The sequence below is a fragment of the Enhydra lutris genome, unplaced genomic scaffold, assembly GCF_002288905.1.
Source record: "Enhydra lutris kenyoni isolate GAN:26980312 unplaced genomic scaffold, ASM228890v2 scaffoldscaffold2, whole genome shotgun sequence".
Lineage (NCBI taxonomy): Eukaryota > Metazoa > Chordata > Mammalia > Carnivora > Mustelidae > Enhydra > Enhydra lutris.
Genome location: NW_019154086.1, coordinates 90,743,348 through 90,753,749, shown reverse-complemented (window position 1 = coordinate 90,753,749; position 10,402 = coordinate 90,743,348). Strand labels below are relative to the sequence as shown.

Sequence of the window (10,402 nt, the reverse complement as noted above, 5' to 3'; positions counted from 1 at the left end):
AAATATTTTAATAAATGAAACTGCAAAATAAAAAAGGAATTTCATTTTCAAAATGAATTTTATTATAATTAAAATATTTCCTTTTTTTTTTTTAATTAGAGAATACTGGCTTAAATTAGAGAATACTGGCTGAGGGCTCTTTCAGATTCTTTTGACCATGATGGGGAAAAAGTTCCAGTACGCCAAATAGCTGAGGCCAGTCAAATGGATTTTACTAACTTAATATTTTAGCATTTTTTCTTGCATAGATCTTGGTTACACAAAAGAGAATTAATTATGATCTTTTTAGTTCATGGCATAATGTCATTACTGTTCCAAATGAGCTCTCTTTTACTTACCAGGTGGTTGGTTCATTTATTGTTATTTATATTATGACCCACATAAGAACTCACTATCCAACAAGAGCACTGACAACTTGTGAAGGCAGAAATTACAGCTTTGCCAAGATATTCAACTATAATTCAACTAACACAAGGCAATACAGTGCTGGATTTATTTTTGTTAATATGGAAACCTTAAAAGAAAGCAAGGATAATTTTAGCTGGAGAGACACTTCTCCTAGATTATTTGCAAGCATTCCAGGCATTCCTAGTTTGTTGTAATAGATAATCTGCATTCTTAGTAGGGAACTAAAGTTTCTGAAGGATCTTCCTTCAGAACAATGGACTATGGTCACAGCCTGTGACTTCCATCTGCTTTCCAGAACAACAATAAAAAAGGCAAAACAGTTACTTGAGGGGTGCTCTGGTTTCCAAGACTTTAAGAGTGCGATGAGTGTCTCTAAAAATTTTCCTTTTTCAGGCAGTAGGAGGAGGATAAATCCTTTCTTTATCTCTTTATCTTCTCTGCAAAAGATCATTTGTGATTTGAATAATTACTACCACATTGCTGTCATCAGGTGACTATATATAGTCACTGCTGGCAGGTGATGGTATATATATACATATACATGTATATATGTATATATGTAAATGTGTGTGTATATATATATAGAGAGAGAGAGAGAGAGAGAGAGAGTTAGTTAGTTAGTTTGTTTTGTTTTGTTTTTTTCCAAACTTAGGTAACATTTACTTGACTGCTGCCATAGACCCTGTCTTTTTAGGAGTGAGGCTGTTACTTTATAATAATAATGCCTTACTATAGCCACATCTTTCTATCAGAGTTCCAAAAAATGATGAGATTTCTGTTCCAGCTCCTAGCACTGGCCTTAAGGGGGAAAAAAAAAGAATGAAAGTTTAATTTTAATTGTATACTATAATATGAAAATGTAGAAAGTTTAGAGAGGCTCTGCAAAGAAAAAAAAAAAAATCACTCAATATAGCACCTGGAGTGAAACTGTTAAAACACGTCACATCATTTCACTTTTCTTCTCCAGTGCTTCAATGTTTTCTCATTTCTTAGACAACAAACTCTCAGTTCTGACAGTGGCTTAAGAGGGTCATGATGATCTATACACTTTCTCTTGTATCTCTGACCTTAGCAGTCTAACTCACCAGCTTGCTCATTTTCCCCCAACCACACTGGCTTCTTACTGTTCTGGAGTCCACCCAGTTGGATCTCACTATAGAGCCTCTGTACTTGCTCTTCCCTCTCCAGGCACGTGCTCATCTCAGGACATTTGTCAGTGCTGCTCCCTTGGCCTGTTACTCTCTAATTCCAGAAGCCTGGCTGTTTTCCTTGCTCTGTCACCTTCTTTACCAAAGTACTCAAATGTTACCTTGTCATGAAGGACACATCTGTAGCTCTATTTAAAATTTCAGCCCTGGGGTGCCTGGGTGGTTCAGTCATTTAAGCGGCTGCCTTTGGCTCAGGTCATGATCTCAGGGCCCTGGTATTGAGGCCCACATTGGGTTCCCAGCTCAGTGAGGAACCTGCTTCTCCCTTTCCCTCTCTCCCCACTGCTCACAGTCTCTCTCTTGCTCACTGTCTCTCTCAAACTAATAAATAAAATCTTTTTAAAAAATTAAAAAATAAAGTAAAAATAAAGTTACAGTCCTATCTCTATCCCCCACAAATGTAATTTATCGGTTATTATCTTTCTGGACTTCAATTTCTTCTAAAATGTGTTCCCTTCTGACATAAAACGTTACTGGCTTAGTTGTTTTGTTTATGGTCTCTCTTCTTCCAACTTAGTACAAGAAGCCAGGATTTGGGTGCATCCCCAGTGTGCAGAAGAGTCCTATCACATAGTTTCTACTCAATAAACATGCAACTAACACTGTTTATATTTTATTTTTAAGTATTATCTTCTGGGATCCTGGGATCTTTTTCCTGCCATGTGCATTGTTATTTCTTATCTTTCAGTGAATTGTGTGTTATCCAGTTCTCCATTAGCTGCCCCCAGCCCTCCTCTCTGTACCAGATAGGAGCACAAGTCAGATTTGACAAGGATTCAGGAGCCTTCATTTAGTTAGTAAGGAAGCATTTGCAAGTCTGATGTTTCTCTATGCCTATGGGCTCATTGTCTGACAACTTCTCTCAACATTTGGCAGTATTACAAACAACAATTCCATAACTGACACCACTCTTAATCCCCCACTCATCATAACTAATGTGAGGTCTTTCTGCCTGTCTGATCCTTGGGTTTTGGCATTACATGGTACAAAGTTCTCTCCCCTGATTTTCTGACCTGGAAGGGAAATCAAGCCAGTGTCTGCCTGCTGGGTTGGGCCACATGTGCCATACAGGATTTCTTTTGGTGCTTCCCCTGAAGCCTGATGATGGTGCACAAATTCGCCTGGCTCCTGACTAGCTACTGAAACTGTTACCGATTTTACTGTGCCAGTCCTAAAGATCACCCCTTTCAACTTATTTTTATTTATTTATTTTTATCTAAAATCAGGGCTTTGAACATTTGGGAATGCAATACACTGTTAACATGATTTTTTTTTTAAATGAAAGCTAAAGGGTGGAGGGAAATATGTGATTTTGATAGACCTTAAGTTGGCATCCATTACAGTAAAAGCCCTGCTAAGAATCTTTGGTTGTGACTTGGAAAGGTACAGGTCTCTGGGTCCAAGGTTAGGGCTGGGATTTAGACCAGGGATATCTCCAAAAAGCCAGAGTATACAGGTAACGTTGGAAGAATGACAGTGTTTTCCTCAGAGGGAAGCATATATTCCAAAAAGGAGGATTATCACAGCTGCACTAATCTGTTTTTTGTTTGTTTGTTTGTTTTCCATTCTCTCTCTCTCTCTCTCTCATGCTTCCTGGAATTGTGCTAGTGCAGAGCTATGCTGACATTACATCCAATGAATAGGGAGAGGAATCTCTTTCCATTATGTCTTAAATTATGGAGACATTTTTGTTATGAGGGCCTGTACTAGTCTCATCTGTTTGATGATGAGTAAATTAGATGGTAAATTACCTCTTTGATGGAAAAACTTTCAATCATTTTGGGTAAATTCTCCCTCCATGGCCATGAATTTGTCCATAAAATTAGGAAAAAATATAGAACACTCTACATCGTACAAAAGCATTACCTTTATCTTTTTTTAATCTTTTAAATCTGTGTTTTAAGATTCTATGGATTTGAGACATAAAGATTTCTGAGTTTTTATCCCTCACTTTTGAGGGAGACACATAGACAAAAGTACGATCAATGAATAATTAACTCAAAAGTTGTTTTCAATCTATTCTTGCTTCAAAAGATAAAAATATCAAAATATGGAACAGTCACATGGGCGTATAATGTTAAATGGACCAAATTACTTAATGATCCTCTCAACACATGCTTGTGTAATTCAGATTTGCTCCTGTAGTTCTTCACAGTTTATACAGTGTACAGAATCTTAATCTCTTCATTACATCATCAGCATTCAAGATAATGAGGTTTTGACATATTTTAAAGGAGGTAAATCTAATGAAGAAATCGTATACACAAGTCAAATTACATTTAAGATGTTTTCCTACTTATCACTAAAATTAAAGGTGTAATTTAATATGGATTTTTGATTAAAAACAGATGGTTCACATCTGTTCCCCAAATGGGAAAAAAAAAAAAAAAAGGCAGCATTTTAGCTGAAAAGTGTGTCACTGAAGTAATATCTGATGAGGAAGATATGCTGAATATAGTTTGATTTTGTCACCACAGAAATGTTCTGATATCCATCCACTCAGAGAGTAACTAGAATAAAAACAGATACATTTGTAGAACAATCTCCTCACAGGAATAACCCCATGCTGCAAGATGTTCCAGAGGTCAGATGTGTGGACTTTCAGGCAATGCCATCTTGTGCAGGTATGCATAGGAACTTCTCAGACTGAGTCCAGCCGAGAACATAAGAAGCAGTTAACAAATTTGAGGAGAAGTTGATATGGCCAAATAGTAGATTTCCAACTTGTTTTTGGGAATGAGGTTCTTTAAGAGACACAGATTCTAAGGTGGACCCTGTGATTCCTGCTGCCTGGTATTTACATCTTTATACTACCACTTCCTCTTGAGTGTGGCAGGCCTGTGACTTGCTTCAATCCAATCCAATAGAATATGGCAAAGGCGATAGGGTATACATGATTACATGTATATGATTATGTTGCATAAAATAGCAACACTCATATTGGAAAGAAACTCTTCCTTGCTGGCCTGGAAAAAGCAAGTTGTTCAGTCCGTATCAAAAGGCAAGGGACTGAGGGTAGCTAAAAATCAGCAAGAAAAATTCGATCTCAGTCCAGTAGCCCAATAAAAGTGAATTCTGTCAACAACCACATGTGTTTGAAAGTAGGTTGCCTCCTTGTCATGCCTCGTAAGAGACTGCAGATTGCAACTTTGGCCATCACTTTGACTGCCTGTTTAAGATCCTAAAGCAGAGTACCCAACTAACAGAAGACAAGACTGCTGACCTGCATACAGAAAGCTTGAGACAATAAATAGGTCTTATTTTAAGCTTCTAAATTTATGGCAATATTATTATGCTGCAGTACATAGCTAATACAACCATTTTTTGAGTCTAAATATCATAAGATGTTCCTTCTTAGTAAAGAAAGGCAAAACATTCAAAATTGGCAATGATATTACAGGAGCAGATGACCCATTGGGATGGTTTAAGGAGATACAGAGGCGTCCAGCTCTGGGCCTTTAGGAATGGTGATAAATAACTTGTACAAAGGTAATACTGCTAAAAAATCTCTAAGAACCAATAAGAATATAAGTTATTGATCTTAACAGGGTGGTATCTTGAAGAAAATAATTGTTCTTCCTCATTGGTTCAATTTGATGGTACATCAAGGATGGCAAAGGTGCTTAGGAAGTATTCTTGTGCTCTATAGAGATTATAAATGCAACATCTTTGCAGGATGCTAAGATATTTTAGGAATATAAGGAGCACTATCCCTGAAACTAAGAGGCCACATTAGCTGTAGAAGACACCACCTTGAAACACAGATAGGCATATAACCAAGAATATGTTCCAAAAATATAGTTGTCATAATCTTAGATTAAAGGAAGGATCCAGCTATGCTAATCATAACAATGAAAACTCTTATTTGGAAATTATTAAAATATAAAGTATAATAATTAAGCTACGGATATATAATAAATGGAATATTAAATTATCATGTATTTATCCATTATAAATTTTTGAATTGTTGCTTTAAATCATCCATTCCATTAAAGCTAGAGTATCTGCAAATTATTTTTTAGATTGTAGAATCAATTACAAATATGTTTCCTCAAATATATGCTAATACAGTTTTTTTTTTTAAGTCAAGTTAAGGAGTCAGTGAGCAATTATATGAAAATAAGAATTTCTTTTTCCTTGTTTTTTTTTAATTTTTTTAAAGATTTTATTTATATGAGAGAGAGAGACAGAGATAGCAAGAGTGGGGAGGAGAGGAGAGGCAGGCCTGACATGAGGCTCAATCCCACAGGGCTCCATCCTAGGACCCTGGGATCATGACCCTAGCCACAGGCAGACACTTAACCAACTGAGCCACCCAGGTGCCCTAAAAGTAAGAAATTTCTAGATTGCCCTTTGACTTACTAAGTTCTTAAAGATTTAACCCATTCTTTATGGAAATCTCATGTCTGTAAGTTGCAGTATATCATTTTCTTCCTGTTATTCCATTTTCACTTCCTCCCTTATAGAGAATACTTACAGATAATGGATTGATGTACACATTATCATCAGTGTAATTTCATAACTCTCAGCAGATAAAGATTAAAGAGTTTCCCTTTACAATGGCAGATGGCGGCATGTTAGGTAATTGTAAATTATTATATATGAATTATGCTGTGGTGGAACTAGAAAGAAAGAGAAAGTGACTGATAATTTTGTTGAGAAGACAAGAAAAATGAAGATTGAATTTTAAAAATCAGAAATTGTATATAACTACAGTATTGGCCAAACTATATTTTTTGAATTATCATTCAAAGTGGTCAAACTACACAACAGGAAAGAAAAAAAGTCCTGCAGAGATTGCAGATGACAGCCCGGCACACAAATTCCTAATCGAATCACCATCATCTGCGTAACTTGTGATCAAATTTGCTTTGGCATTTGGCTTTTATCTCCTCAAGGATATTAGCCTTAATGCACAGATACCTTAAATGGAGAAGAATAACGGATTGACAAATGGAAAAGAATATCATGACCCATGGAGACTCAGAGTTAAGAGCTATGTTTACTACTATTAAAAACTCTATTTCCATGTACTCGTGACTATCTCCCAGGACTTAACTGATTGCATGCAGGGTAGAGATGATGTTCTGCATTCTGACTCCTCAGTATTACCTGCCGGCTCGTAATGATAAGTGTTAATAAACTGACTCACTTGCTAAATACTGACTGGAAAACACAAGGAGTAATCTTGAGAGCAGGGAATTTATTTAGGGAGCATATACAGGGTATTCCCATGGTGCTTTCCTACTCCTCTCCAAAACACATCTAATCTATGTATTTAAAAGTTTATTATGTTTATTTCCTTGTTTAAAAAATTATTGTTTCTGGATTGGGGAAATATGCTGAAATGCATACATGTGACTAGTGAAATGGATCTGCAGAGATCCATGATAACTGTATTTCATTTTTACATGAACAGATCCGGATATATACAAACACTTAAACCACATGTTATTTAATATTTTCAAAATATGTAACAAAACTACCTTAATATGCTTCATAGAAGCCCAAAGCAGGAACACATGGTAATTTAGGAAGAAACTGGAACCAAGTGTTATTAAGCTCTTGGCCTTACTCTTTTCTCTCTGTTTCCCTATTTATCTCTTTATTTTGCCTTCTAGAATTTTCTTTCCTTCCCTAGACCAAAAGACAAATATATTTGTCTGTATCATTACTGAGGTTCTGTGTTATAATTCCAGCCTTGTGAACTGATTAATTGGTCCTAATTGCAAATTCAGGGAGATAGAAGATAGTAAACTAACTTAGAAAGGTATCCATTGCTGGTTCAACCAGAGATGGCCAATAGAATGAGCCACGGTGGACTATAATGGCTCAGAGCAAATTTCCAGAGAAAGAAGCAGACCGGCTATAGTGTAATCTTAGATTGAATCTTAGAATGTGATTTAAAAAAAAAATATTTATTTATTTGTCAGGGAGAGAGAAGGAGAGAGCACAAGCAGGGAGAGTGGCAGGCAAAGGGAGAAGCAGGCTCTCTGCTGAGCAAGGAGACAATGTGGGGCTGGATCCCAGGACCCTGGGATCATGACCTGAGCCAAAGGCAGACAATTAACCAACTGAGGCACCCAGGCATCCCTTAAAAACTTTGAGTACTTTTATCACTGTGTCTTTTGTCTTGAACTCAGCAATGGGTTTCACCTAACTTTTGGCTTCTTCATTTTCACATCCACAAATGAGACAGGTGAGAGGCAACTGCCGAGGAACTTTTATTAGGGGTGAAAGTACTGGTTAAACTTAGCAATGCAATCCCCTGCTTCCATTATCTTTTTATCTTTTCATTTCATACAATTACACTTTTAAAAAGAGGATTTCATAAGGAGATTTACATAAAAATAACATAAATGAAATAGACAACAAATAGAGGAAGGGTCATCTAATTTTCTAGATAACCCCCCCTTTTTTTTTAAGATACTGCTTTTCCTTTTATTGATTAAAAGAAAGGTAGTAAATGTTTAAATTAATTTTCATTTGTGTTCAAAACTCTCAGTCACTACAACCAATTAATAATCCAAGTTATTTCAGATATTTAAAATCAACCAGCAAATGAAATGTATGAAAGACATCTACTACCAGTGCTATGCTAGATCCTGTATGTGCCACATAATGAGAGCTGGTGTTATAAGCTGGTTGTTAAATACAGCTGTTCTTGAAAGTTAAATTATATAAACTTGCATGAATTATTTTTAAAAGATTAATAAATGCTAAAAACTAACTACATCAAAATTATTTTAGTATATTTTATTATCATATATACTCTTGAGGTTATTTTATCTATTTCATCCATATGGGGGAAATAAAGAATAGTGGACTACAACATGTCTCTTCCCAACTTTGCATTGAGTAACATTACATTGTTAACTCAAAAGAGGTCATGGTGGTGAGGTAGGGGTGGAGAGTCAGGGATTGTTGTTCAGACCATAACAATGGGCAGATGTTACAATCAGAGTTGTTGTTGTTGTTTACCAAGCTTATTGTTAAGCATTTATCAACTTCCTGTACATTAGTCTCTAGAGGTATGAATAATATATTTTGGGGCTTCACAGGCCTATTCTCTAGAGATACAGGGATAAACTGAAAATCCCAAAGAACGTGCTTGAGGAAAAACATTAGGTGGGGAAGATGACCTATTTCACCTTGTTTCTTTTGCTTGACGATGTTGGTACTTTTGGTTTGCAGTTGCTTGGGCCGGGTTAATGTTTAGTGGAGGCTTGAGATGGGATATAAGCAAGACAGATCTGACTGAACATGTGTCTCAATTTGGAGAAGTTGTGGATTGTACAATTAAAACAGATCCACTGACTGGAAGATCAAGAGGATTTGGATTTGTGCTTTTCAAAGATGCTGCTAGTGTTGATACGTTTTGGAATGGAAAGAACACAAACTGCATGGCAAATTGATAGACCCCAAAAGGGACAAAACTTTAAAGGGAAAGAACTCTCCCCCCAAAAATAGTTTTTTGTGGTTAGATTGAGCCCAGACACTTATAAAGAACAAATTAAGGAATATTTTGGAGGCTTTGGATAGATTGAAAATATTGAACTTTCCTTGAATATGGAAACAAATAAAAGAGGGTTTTATTTTATCTCATGTGCACATGAAAACCCAATCAAGAATTTGTTAGAAAGCAGATATCTTCTGAGCACTGGGTGTTATATGTATGTGATGAATTGCTAAATTCTACTCCTAAAACTATAATACCCGATATGTATAACTAACTAGAATCTAAACAAAAACTTGAAATTTTAAAAAAGTAAAAAATTAAAATAATAAATAAATAAAAGCAGGTATCATCACACTGGTTTTAGGAAGTGTGAAATCAAAGTTGCACAACCCAAAGAGGTACATAAGCAGCAACTATGAGACAATGAAAGAGGTGTTGCAGTTGGTGGATAAGGTGGTAGGTACTAGCAGCTGTGGATCAGGTCAGAGCCCAAACTGAAACCAAGGATCTAATAACTATTATGACCAAGGATATAGAAATTATAATAGTGCTTATGGTGGTGATCAGAACTATAGTGGCTATGGTGTCTAAGATTCTACTGGGTGTAACTATAGGAACTATGAATATGGCTAGGGATATGCAGAGTGCAGTGGCCAGCAGAGCCCTTAGGTCAGGGTGTCTTGAGAGGGTGGCAATCACCAAAGCAATGACCAGGCATACTAAAAGAAGACTTTGGAGAAATTCGGAGGAGATTGCTAAAGTCTCCCATCTTGCAGGTTGACATTGACAACTGGTCTTTTGTTGATCTAAGATGATTATTTTGTAAAAGATTTGTAATGTAAAAGACACAGCTCTGCCCAACTGTATATAGCTACCCATTAGTTGTCTTTGTTTTCACATTGTCTTTTGTTAGTCTGTGTTATGACTGGATTTGGATTTGTGTTTATACAAATTTTATTTGTATGATATCATGTTAAGTTTAACAAATAAATGCTTCCTTGTGTGATTGCTTTTCTGCATCAGGTACTACATATCTCTGTAAAAATGTAGTTTTATTTATTTATTTATATATTTATTTGCTTATTTGTTTGCTTTTAAATATTTTATTTGTGAGAGAGAAAACATGCACGTGAGCACAAAAGTGGAGGGAGGGGCAAAGGGAGAGGGAGAAGCAGACTCCCCTCCCAGCAGGGAGCCTGATGTCCTGGTAAATCCCAGGACCTTGAGATCATGACCTGAGCCAGAAAGACACTTAATTGACTGAGCCAACCAGACACCCCTTTAAACATGCAATTTTAAATAAACAATAATTAAGGCACAGTTTATT

General features: G+C 36.2%; 1 pseudogene; it reads left to right on the top strand.

The window, feature by feature from the left end:
• The first annotated feature begins 8,827 nt into the window (after nt 1-8,827).
• LOC111152399 lies at nt 8,828-9,798 on the top strand (annotated as a pseudogene).
• The last annotated feature ends 604 nt before the right edge of the window (nt 9,799-10,402 follow it).